This window comes from Mus pahari, chromosome 6, assembly GCF_900095145.1.
Source record: "Mus pahari chromosome 6, PAHARI_EIJ_v1.1, whole genome shotgun sequence".
Lineage (NCBI taxonomy): Eukaryota > Metazoa > Chordata > Mammalia > Rodentia > Muridae > Mus > Mus pahari.
In genome coordinates this window covers 26109191-26119479 of record NC_034595.1, presented here as the reverse complement: position 1 = coordinate 26119479, position 10289 = coordinate 26109191, and the positions used below count along the sequence as shown (strand labels likewise).

The window sequence follows — 10289 nt, the reverse complement described above, 5'->3', positions numbered from 1 at the left end:
GAAAATTAAAGCTAACCACCATAGTATCAATGCTTATATTGCTGCCTTACTTTATCCAAGCTATGTGTGTAGAGAAAGGGGAAAGAGAGAGAGAGAGAGAGAGAGAGAGAGAGAGAGAGAGAGAGAGAGAGAGAGAGAAGCAGAGACCTAATTTTTGACTTGTATCATCATTGTTTTGGAGATAAACTTCTTTTAGGATTATAGCCAGGACTTCTACTGGGTGACCTATTTTCCTTCCCAAAAGAAGAATCTTTCGAAGGTGATTTAATTGGATTTTTTTTCATTGTCAGTTTCAGAATGTTTTAACTTCCACTCTTTGGACCTTGACCTTCTGTCTTTGGATTTATCTCTTAAATCAACTGGGGACTTGGATTTTTTAGATCTAGCTCAGACTTCTTACATTTACAATTGGTTATTTTTTGCTATCTTTATGTTACCTGTCTCTTCACTCTTAATCTTCTTGATAGCAGGAGATCTTGCCTTCCCCACTTTCTCTTGGGACCACTCTCTAAGAGTAGAGGACATTGATATTCTTGCTTGGTCTTGAGACTTGCTTGTTTTGGATGGACTTTTGGATTTTCCCCTTTCCTTGGACTTGCTCCTGTTGCTTTCTCTCTCACCATTTCCACAGCTCCCTTGCTTTTCCTTTTGTCTGATCTATGCTTAATCTGTTCTTTGGATCTGCTCTTACTTCTTTTCTTTTCTTTTTTTTTTAATTAGATATTTTCTTTATTTATATGAATGTTATCCCCTTCCCTAGGTTCCCCTCTGAAAAATCACCTATCCTCCCCCCCCCACCCCCTGCTCTCCAACCCACCCACTCCTGTTTCCCGGCCTAGACATTTCCCTATACTGGGGCACAGAACCTTCACAGGACCAAGAGCCTCTCCTCCCATTGATGACAGACTAGGTCATCCTCTGCTACATATGCAGCTAGAGCTTTGAGTCCCTCCATGTGTTTTCACTTATGGTTTGATCCCAATATCAGTCTTAAAATTATCTGTGATCTTGCACTTATTGTCTCATGACTCCATATCTCAATTTTTATATTTAAAATGATAATAATACTATTCTCTCATCTTTCATTGGGTTTGTTTGACAATTATTTGGGATAATTTTGGCAAAAAATTAAACTGCATTTATGTCTGACTTATTACCTCTAATAATTCCTACTGGCATAGGGAAATGTTATCCAAACAGTTTGGAAATGGCTCTTCTCAAGATCATTTTTATTCACTAAGTATAAGAATCTATCTATTTGGTCATTCAGACATCTACTGCTCAGGTGTAGGCCATACCAGCCAGAAGAGGTAAGATCCTGCCATCTGAACTCTCCCACACTCTAAAGGAGCTAAAAGATTCAAATTGCTAACACTCTTGCATTACAGTGAGCCTGTTAGTTAATAGATACCCACTTCACAAGTGCAGGCCATGCCAGTCAGAAGGACAGAGATCCATTGGTGTATCAAAAGCCTCCCTAACTATAAGAAGTTTAGCTTCCAACTTGGATATAGATGACATGCTGGGCTACAGTTCATGCCTGTCACCAGAAATAAATGTGACAGAAACTAGAAGACAAAAAGGGTGGGGGAAGCAAACAAACAATCAATCAAAAACAAAAACAAAAACAAAACAAATGGACCTAACAGTTATAGACAGAACATTTTACCAAACAACAACAAAAACACTTGTCTGAATCTCATGGAACCTTCTGCAAAACTGACTACATATACATTGATAAAGCCATTGCATAATCTGATAAAAGAATATTAAGATAAACATGTATCTTATAAGACAACTTCAAATTAAAGCTAGATTTCAACAATAGAAAACTAGAAAGTCTACAAATTCATAAAACTGAACAGTTTTCTCCTAATGACACTGGGGCCAGGCAGAGATAAAGATGGAAGTTTAAGACTTTCTAGAACTCAATGAAAATGAATGCACAACATACCCAAACTTAAGTGATACAAGATAAAACCAGAAAGAACATTGCCAAATTCAATTTATGAGTCTACAGTCACCCTGATGCTCAAACCACACAAGGATTCAACAATGAAAGAGAATTACAGACCAATATATCTCCTGAACCCTGAGGCAAAAATACTAAATAAAATACTCACAAACCATGATCAAGTAGGCTTCATCCCAGAGAGGTATTGATGGTTCCACATATAAATAGTTGCTAATGTAATCCACCATATAAATTCACACACACACACACACACACACACACACACACACACACACACACATACACCAACAAGCCACCAAAAACTCCACATGATTATTTCTTTAGATACTGAGAAAAAAACCTTTGACAAAATCCATGATAAAATTTTTGAGAGATCCGGAATACAAGGGACATATCTAAACATAAAAAATGCTGTTTATAGCAAGCCAATAGCCAACATCAAGAGAAACTCATAACTGTTCCACTCAAAATTTGGAATAAGTTCTGACTGTACACTCTCTCCTATCTATTTACAGCCAAACATAATTTCTCAGAGAATCCTGTGGAAGAGGAGGAGGAAGGATTATAGGAACTAGAGAGGAAAAATGCACTACAAGAAAACCCATGGAATCAACTAACCTAAGCCCATAGGAACTTGTCTAGACTGACTTGGTAATAAAGGAGCCTGAATGGCTCTGACCTAGGTTCTCTACCCATATGTTATGGTTGTGTAGCTTGATCTTATTTTAGGACTCTAACAGTTGTAACATGGGGCTGTCTCTTACTCTTTGGCTTACTTTTCAGACCCTTTTCTTTCCATGGATTGCCATGTCCAGCTTTAATATGAAGTGAAGTTCCTAGCCTTGTTGCAATTGATATGTCTGGTTCGGTTGATTTTCCTGTGATGCCTACCTAATATTTTCTGAAGGGAATGGAAGAGGAGTGGATGGGTCAAGGGTTGGGGGGAAGAAGAGGAGCAGAAAATGGAGTAGGGATATAATATTTAAGAGGAAAAATAAATAATAAAAAATAAAATGAAAAACAAAGACAAAACACTTTATTTTACAAATAATAATAGTTACAGAGATCTGTTATGAGAGTAAAATTGGGTTTTCCTTTGTCCATGATTCTAATGATCACACATTTATTAAATCTCTAGCACATCCTATAAAAATATGAAAATTATCTCCAATGCTTCTATTTGGACTATAGATAGATAGATAGAAGAGGCATTATTTAGCACTATTGTAAGGACCTGTATCCTGTTTCTTAAATGAGGAAGAATTGATTCACTATAGACAAACTATTCTCCATGAACTTTCATTTTGTCCACAGTCCTTCAACTACACCAAAATAAAAAAATATGGAAATGAAAAGAAAAGTACAGAACAATGATAAAATTAGAAAATATTTTGCTTCTATGCACCAAAGAAGTTGAAATTATTTAATATAAAATTTATATTATATGAGATACAAGATATACAGAGTATGTGATATAAGATGTCTGATATTTATAGTATAAAATATATAGAGTATGTTATATAAGATCTATGGAACATCTAATATAGGATATAAGGAATATGTAATGTAGATACACAAAATTAATGGTGACCAAAGGACTATTGGTAATAGAGGGGATGTCAAGGTATGATCAGATAGCAACCAGTCAGAATACTAACAATTAAAACATTGTTTCCTGTGTTTTCAAAAAGTAGGCATATGTTAGGATATTTGTAGAAGCCTTTACCAGGCTGGAGGCCATTCAAGCAGAAAACCTGAAATCAGAGTATGCCTTGACTCTCTATAAATCCACCTTTCTAAGTTTCAGGACATGTTAGTAATAAAATCATGGGCTCCACTGGTGAGTCATACAATGACATTAAAATAGAGGTGTTACCTGTAAAATAGCCAGCCTCCTTCTTGAATTCTCGACTAGTAAAACTATTTTTCTTCATGTCAAAATGTCTTGAGGACAACTGCACATACCTTTGTGATTCCCTAGCTTTCAGGTTATTTGAGCCACATTTTAGCTTCGAAATATAAACTTATACAATTTCCATTGAAAAAATGTCTTTGAAGTCTCATATTACCTCTGATTATCTCAAAGATAGAAGATGACAGGGTAGATGATTATGTCTTTTGAAAAATTTTCCCACAATTGAAATTCTATTACTTACCAAAGCCTCCATATTAGTCAACAATGTAAAAATGCATCCCCTTGGCCATGTTATCTTAAAACATTGGAAAATAAAGTAAATTTCCATGAGATGATTGTTATCTATGTTTCCCATCTGGCTTGCTCTTGCAAACATTTAATCTCCTGTTTGCTGCCAATGTTTCCCAGAAAGCCTTATAATTGCTTGAAATTTGTATGAACAGTTCCAGTCTGGTGAACGATTAGGGATGCACTATAAAATTTTCATTGCTTGATTTAGTTGAAATTATAAGATGGATAGGGAACAATAACAAAATACTTGTAGACTATAAAATTACTAGTAGAGGTTTGTGAATAATAACAGATTAAAATTTCAATGTCTAATTAGAAGCTCCCAAAGAAAGAGATATCATGTATGAACATAATTAAAAATTTTTAATGAAAAACTTTATGTGGTAAAACAGCTTGAAATTTACCCTTTTCAGGGTTCATATGAAAATATAGAAGACTATTGTCCTGCTCTTTTGCACAGAACAAGCATGGGCATAAATCCTTTGTATGATGTTACTGCTCTCTGCTACTCTATACCTAAAGAAGCAGAGGCATAAAAGTCATAACAAATGGAAGTTATTATCAACGTCCTGCCACGATTTAGATGATTAATCCTATTGGCTTCTGTTTCTGAAGTAAACTGATAGTATAAAATGGCTTTCTGATCCACTGAGAACTACAATTTCCATGATTTTCATAGTTCTCCAGGTTTCCAAATTTCCCAATCAATGACCATGCTATTTCAGCATTTCAGCATATCCAATAATATGATACAATTGGTTGTGCCAATTAGTGTCAGTGAGAACTTATGTTGCCAAAAGCTAATTGAAAATTATATGGTCCCATATTTCTACCTCAAGTGTTTCAGCTCCCTGGATATATTTTTTTTTTTAAAAAATAGCATTTTTTTTTAGCACATCAGCCTAATTTAAACTAGAGTGGTGGGGCCAAGTGAAATGTAAGTAATGAAAACTGAAGTAAACTAAGAATTTTTTGAAACCCTTTTTCTAGAAATGACCTGGTATAACAAATTCAATGTACAGAGTCTCCTGTTCAGAAGCATACTAGTATATAAAGCCAACGAATAATATTTATCTTTTAATATCTATCTTTTTATCTATCTATTTTTCTATCTATCTACCTATCTATCTGTTTGTCTGTCTATCCTCTAATATCTGTCTATCATCTATCTAATATCTAACTAGCTATTAATCTGTCAATCATCTAGCTATCAACCATCTACCTAATATCCTATTTCTTTTTCTCTATATACCTACCTATCTTCCTATTATTCTATCTAACATCTATTTTCCTGCCTTGAATACAGGAAGATATTCCACTTTTCACTGGACTAAAGACATATGAAAATATGCAGTATATTAGGAAAACAGAGTCTGAGGGATAAGAATTCATTGTCTTTAGTTGTGAATCCACTGATTAACCTAACTTATAAAGCTCCAATAGATAACCCAAACCCATATACAATAATGGTCAAACTCAATAAATAACAAAACAAGATAATCAGGAACATGAAAAAGATATTTGTAGAGCAGTGACGCATGGCTATACAGGGTAAAGGGGAAGCTGAAAGATGATATAGGGGCTACATATAGCTGGGCAGCAGAAGCATTTCCTATAATATAACATTCAGAAGCTATACAGTTCTAAGATCCAGACAGACTAACATGGAACCATCAGCTAAGAGAGACAAGACCAGATATCAACACCCATTCCATCTATCATATCTTCAATGCCAGGGATTCTACGTTTCATGATGATATTCTGTGAAAAATGCTTGCATCTATGCATCCTATTTGCTTATCTATACCATTTCTAGAATGATCTCTTGTGTTTTCTTTGTTTTGCCTCCATTTTCAGATCTTGGACAGTTTAATCCAATTTCATCAACTGTTTCCTTTTCCTTTGCTTTCTTTAAGGAATTTATTTATTTCCTCCAATTGTTTTTATTTATCTGGATTTCTTTTAGGAATTTATTAATTTTCTCTTTAGGAACCTCAATAATCTTCATAAATTTGGTTATGCAATCTTCTTTTGTTTCTGTTGTGTTAAAATATTGAGAACTTTTTCAGATAACTGGGTTTTTTTGATAGCATATTGCCCTGGATACTGTTTATTGCCACTATGCATTTGGGCTTGACGTGATTACATGTTGAAGTTCTAATGCCTAAGTTTGTCTCTGTTGTATGGATGTTTTGTTGCATTATATGTTGAAGTTCTAATACCTAAGTTTGTCTCTGTTGTATGCGTATTTTGTTGCTTGATTTCTTTTACCTGTCTGGTCTCCTAGTTTGTCGGGGCTGTGGTTGAGCAAGTGGGCTTTACTTGCATTGGGGCTAGAGTTCTGTTGGCTCCAGTGGACTCTGGTTAAACAGTGGGTCTTCACCTCTTTGGGGAACTGGACATCTAGCAGTTTGTGTGGTCTCTGGGAGACTGTGGAGTTTTATACACATTTGGAGTCTGAACTTCTAATGGTTACCATCACATCTGATAGACCTGGGAAAATTAACTTCTGTTGGGGGAATGGAATATAGTTCTGATCAAGAGAGGGAATAATTGGACCTCTGATGCATGATATGGTTGTTAACAGATCAGGGAGTCTTTGTCTCAATTGGAGCTCGAGTATGATGACTAGGAGTGGGGAAGGCCTGGGGCTAGGATGCTGGAATACTGAGAGAGTAAGAATATGAGGCAATTTTGTGGTGAACAGCTTCCATGCACTTCTGGCAACCTGTGTTGTCTTTGTTGGAGCATGGAGTCTCCATATGATGTCCACATGAAATCACCTTAATTTTACTAACCTGTAATGCCAATACATCATGCAAAAACAATAACAATAATAGCCAAGGCAAAGCGACTTCTTTAAAACACAGTAATCCTACTACTGTAGACCCTGAGAGATGAAATATAGGTGCAACACAAGACAAAGATTTCAAACTAGCTATTGTGAATATGTTCACATGATGATATAAATGAATACTCTAATAAGAAATGTAAAGATATAATCAGGGTAATGAATAATGAAGACAATTCTTAAAATGAAAGTAGAATTTAACAGAGAAATAGAATCACCTAAGAAAAACCAAACTGAAGTACAACTGAAAATAAAAATTTTATGATGTTGAACCAAAGTCTTAGGCATGGAATATACCGTAAAACTGATACCTCAGTAAAAAACTTCAGGCACAAAATATGCAGAAAAATTGATACAATATAAAAAGGCCAAATCTATAAATAATAGTAGAAGAAGAAAAATGAAAATCAAACAAATACAAAGCAAAACAAAAAACAAAGCAAAGACACTAAAATTATTTTCAACAAAAATATAAAAGAAAGCTTCCCTAACCTATGGGAGGTCCCTATGGAGGTACAATAAGTATACAAAACACATAATAGACAGGAACAGAAAAACTCTTTCCTGTCATGCATAATAATCAAAACAGTAAACACAGAAAACAAAGAGAGATCATTAAAAGGTGCAGCAGAAAATGACCACGCAACATATAAAGGCAGAGCCATTAAAATCATGCCTGAATTTTCAATGGAAATTCTGAAAACCAGAAAGCATTGAATGGATGGTCTACAAACTCTGAGAGAACACAGATGCTTCCCAGATTCCTATACCCCACAAAATTATTAATCACGATATAAGGAGAAAGAAAAACATCCCACATCACTTCTCAGCCTTTTGGCTAAGATCAAGTGAAAAGCACCCACAATAAAAGCAAATTTGATCTACAAATCTAGCTTCACAGAAGGAGACAGATGAAAAAGAATTCAACTTGAATAAGGTTAACAACACCCAAGGAAACACAAGGAAAAACTAATCCTAGACCAGCAAATGGAAAAAAAGGGAACTACACAAGACAATAACAGGAATCAAAAAGCATGACTCATTGAGAACTCTCAACATGATTGGTCTCAATTTCCCAATAAAAGTAAATAGAGAATGGATGTAACTTAGAGAATGGATGAAAATCAGGATTAATTCTTCTACTGAGACCAATAAACATACCTTAAGATCAAGGAGAGGTATCATTTCACTATTTGATAAAATATACTTCAAACCAAAGCTAATCAGAAGATATAAGGAAGACACTACACATTCATCAAAGGCAAAATCCATCCAGAGAATGTTGCCAATTTTAGGATCTATATACCAAACACAAGGGCACACAAGTTCATCAAATAGGCACTACTACACTTACATCGCATATTGACCCTTACACATTGATAGTGGGTGACTTCAATATTCTATTCCCTCCAATAGTCATGCCATCCAAACAAAATTAAATAGAAATACTGGAATTAAAGTACACCATAAAACATATGGATCTAATAGATATTTACAGAACATTTCACCCAAACATAACTTCCTCTCAGCACTTCATGAAGATTTCTCCAAAATCAAGCACATATTCGGATACAAAGCAAGTCTGATTAGACAGAAAAAAATTTAGATAACAACCTGTGTCCTACCTAATCACCAAAGAATAAAACTGCAAGTCAGAACCTGGAAACAACAGGAAATTCAAATACAGAAGTGAATGCTCACAGTCAGCTATTGGATGGAACACAGGGCCCCCAATGGAGGAGCTAGAGAAAGTACCCAAGGAGTTGTAGGGGGCTGCAACCCTGTAGGTGCAACAACAATATGAACTATCCAGTACCCCCTGAGCTCATGTCTCTAGCTGCATATGTAGCAGAAGATGGCCTAATTGGCCATCATTGGGAAGAGAGGCCCCTTGGTCTTGTAAACTTTATATGACCCAGCACAGGGGAAGGCCAGGACCAAGTAGTGGGAGTGGGTGGGTAAGGGAGTAGGGGCGGGGGTGGGGTATAGGGAACATTCGTGATAGCATTTGAAATGTAAATAAAGAAAATAATAATAAATAAATTAATTAATTAAAAAAATAAATTTAGAAACTAAGGGAAATTGACCAACTCAGTACTGAATAGAAAATAGGTCAACACAGAAACTAAAAAGGAAATTAAAACATTTTTAGAATTGAAAAAAAATGAATATGCAGCATACTCAAGTTTATTGAGCACAATCAAGACATTTCTAAAGGGAAAGTTCCTACACAAAGTAACTATCATGATACCATACTGGCAATTCTACAGCATACATAACAGTTCTGGAAAAAAGAAGAAATAACACCCCAAAATGTTTCAAGAAGCTTTTACTGTAGTAGGTTTCCACATGATACCTCAAATGGTTTTTATTCTTAGCTGTTCTTTTTCTCCTTGTATCCTCTCCCTTATCTTCTGCTTTTTATACTTTCTATATTTAGTCTTTCCATATCTCTTTCTGCCCTCTGTCACTTAAGAAAAATAAATTGTATTTCTCAACTTTGAGAGATCCTTTCCTCCTGCCTATTGTCTTATTTTATATCTAATGTATGTAGTCATATGGATTATAGCATGTTTATCAAAGACTTAAAAATAGCATCCATATATAAAGTAGTATATACCATGTTTGCCTTTTAGGGGCTCAGTTAACTAACTCAGGATGAGCTCTTCTAGCTCCATTCATTTATATGTGAATTTCTCAGAGATAAAAGCAATTTAAGGAAACAGTGTGTTTTGGGCCTAAAGTGAAGAGATAAACACTTTCACAGCAAAGAAAGTATAGTAACTGGATCTTGAGGTGTCTGGTCACATAGCATCCAGAATCAAAAAGTAGTTAATACCTGTGTTCAACTCACTTTCTCATTTTTGTACTGTTCAGGATTTTATTCCAAGAATTATTGCCACTCTCTGTAAGACAATCTTCTCACCTCACTTGACCCAGTAATGACAACCCTCCACAGGCATTCTCAGTTCATAGCCTAGGTAATTCCACATCTTTTCAAGGTGATAATTGAGATTAGCTAACACATTTTTCAATATTTATTTATGGCCAGGCATGGTGGCGCACGCCTTTAATCCCAACACTCGGGAGGCAGAGGCAGGCAGATTTCTGAGTTCAAGGCCAGCCTGGTCTCCAAAGTGAGTTCTAGGACAGCCAGTGCTACACAGAGAAACCCTGTCTCGAAAAGACCATTATTTATTTATTTATTTATTTATTTGAGACGGGGTTTCTCTATGTAGCCCTGGCTGTCCTGGAAC

General features: G+C 35.4%; 1 pseudogene; it reads right to left on the bottom strand.

Moving 5' to 3' along the window:
- Positions 1-8393, bottom strand: part of LOC110323275 — an 11594-nt pseudogene extending 3201 nt beyond the window's left edge.
- Between the last annotated feature and the right edge of the window lie 1896 nt (positions 8394-10289).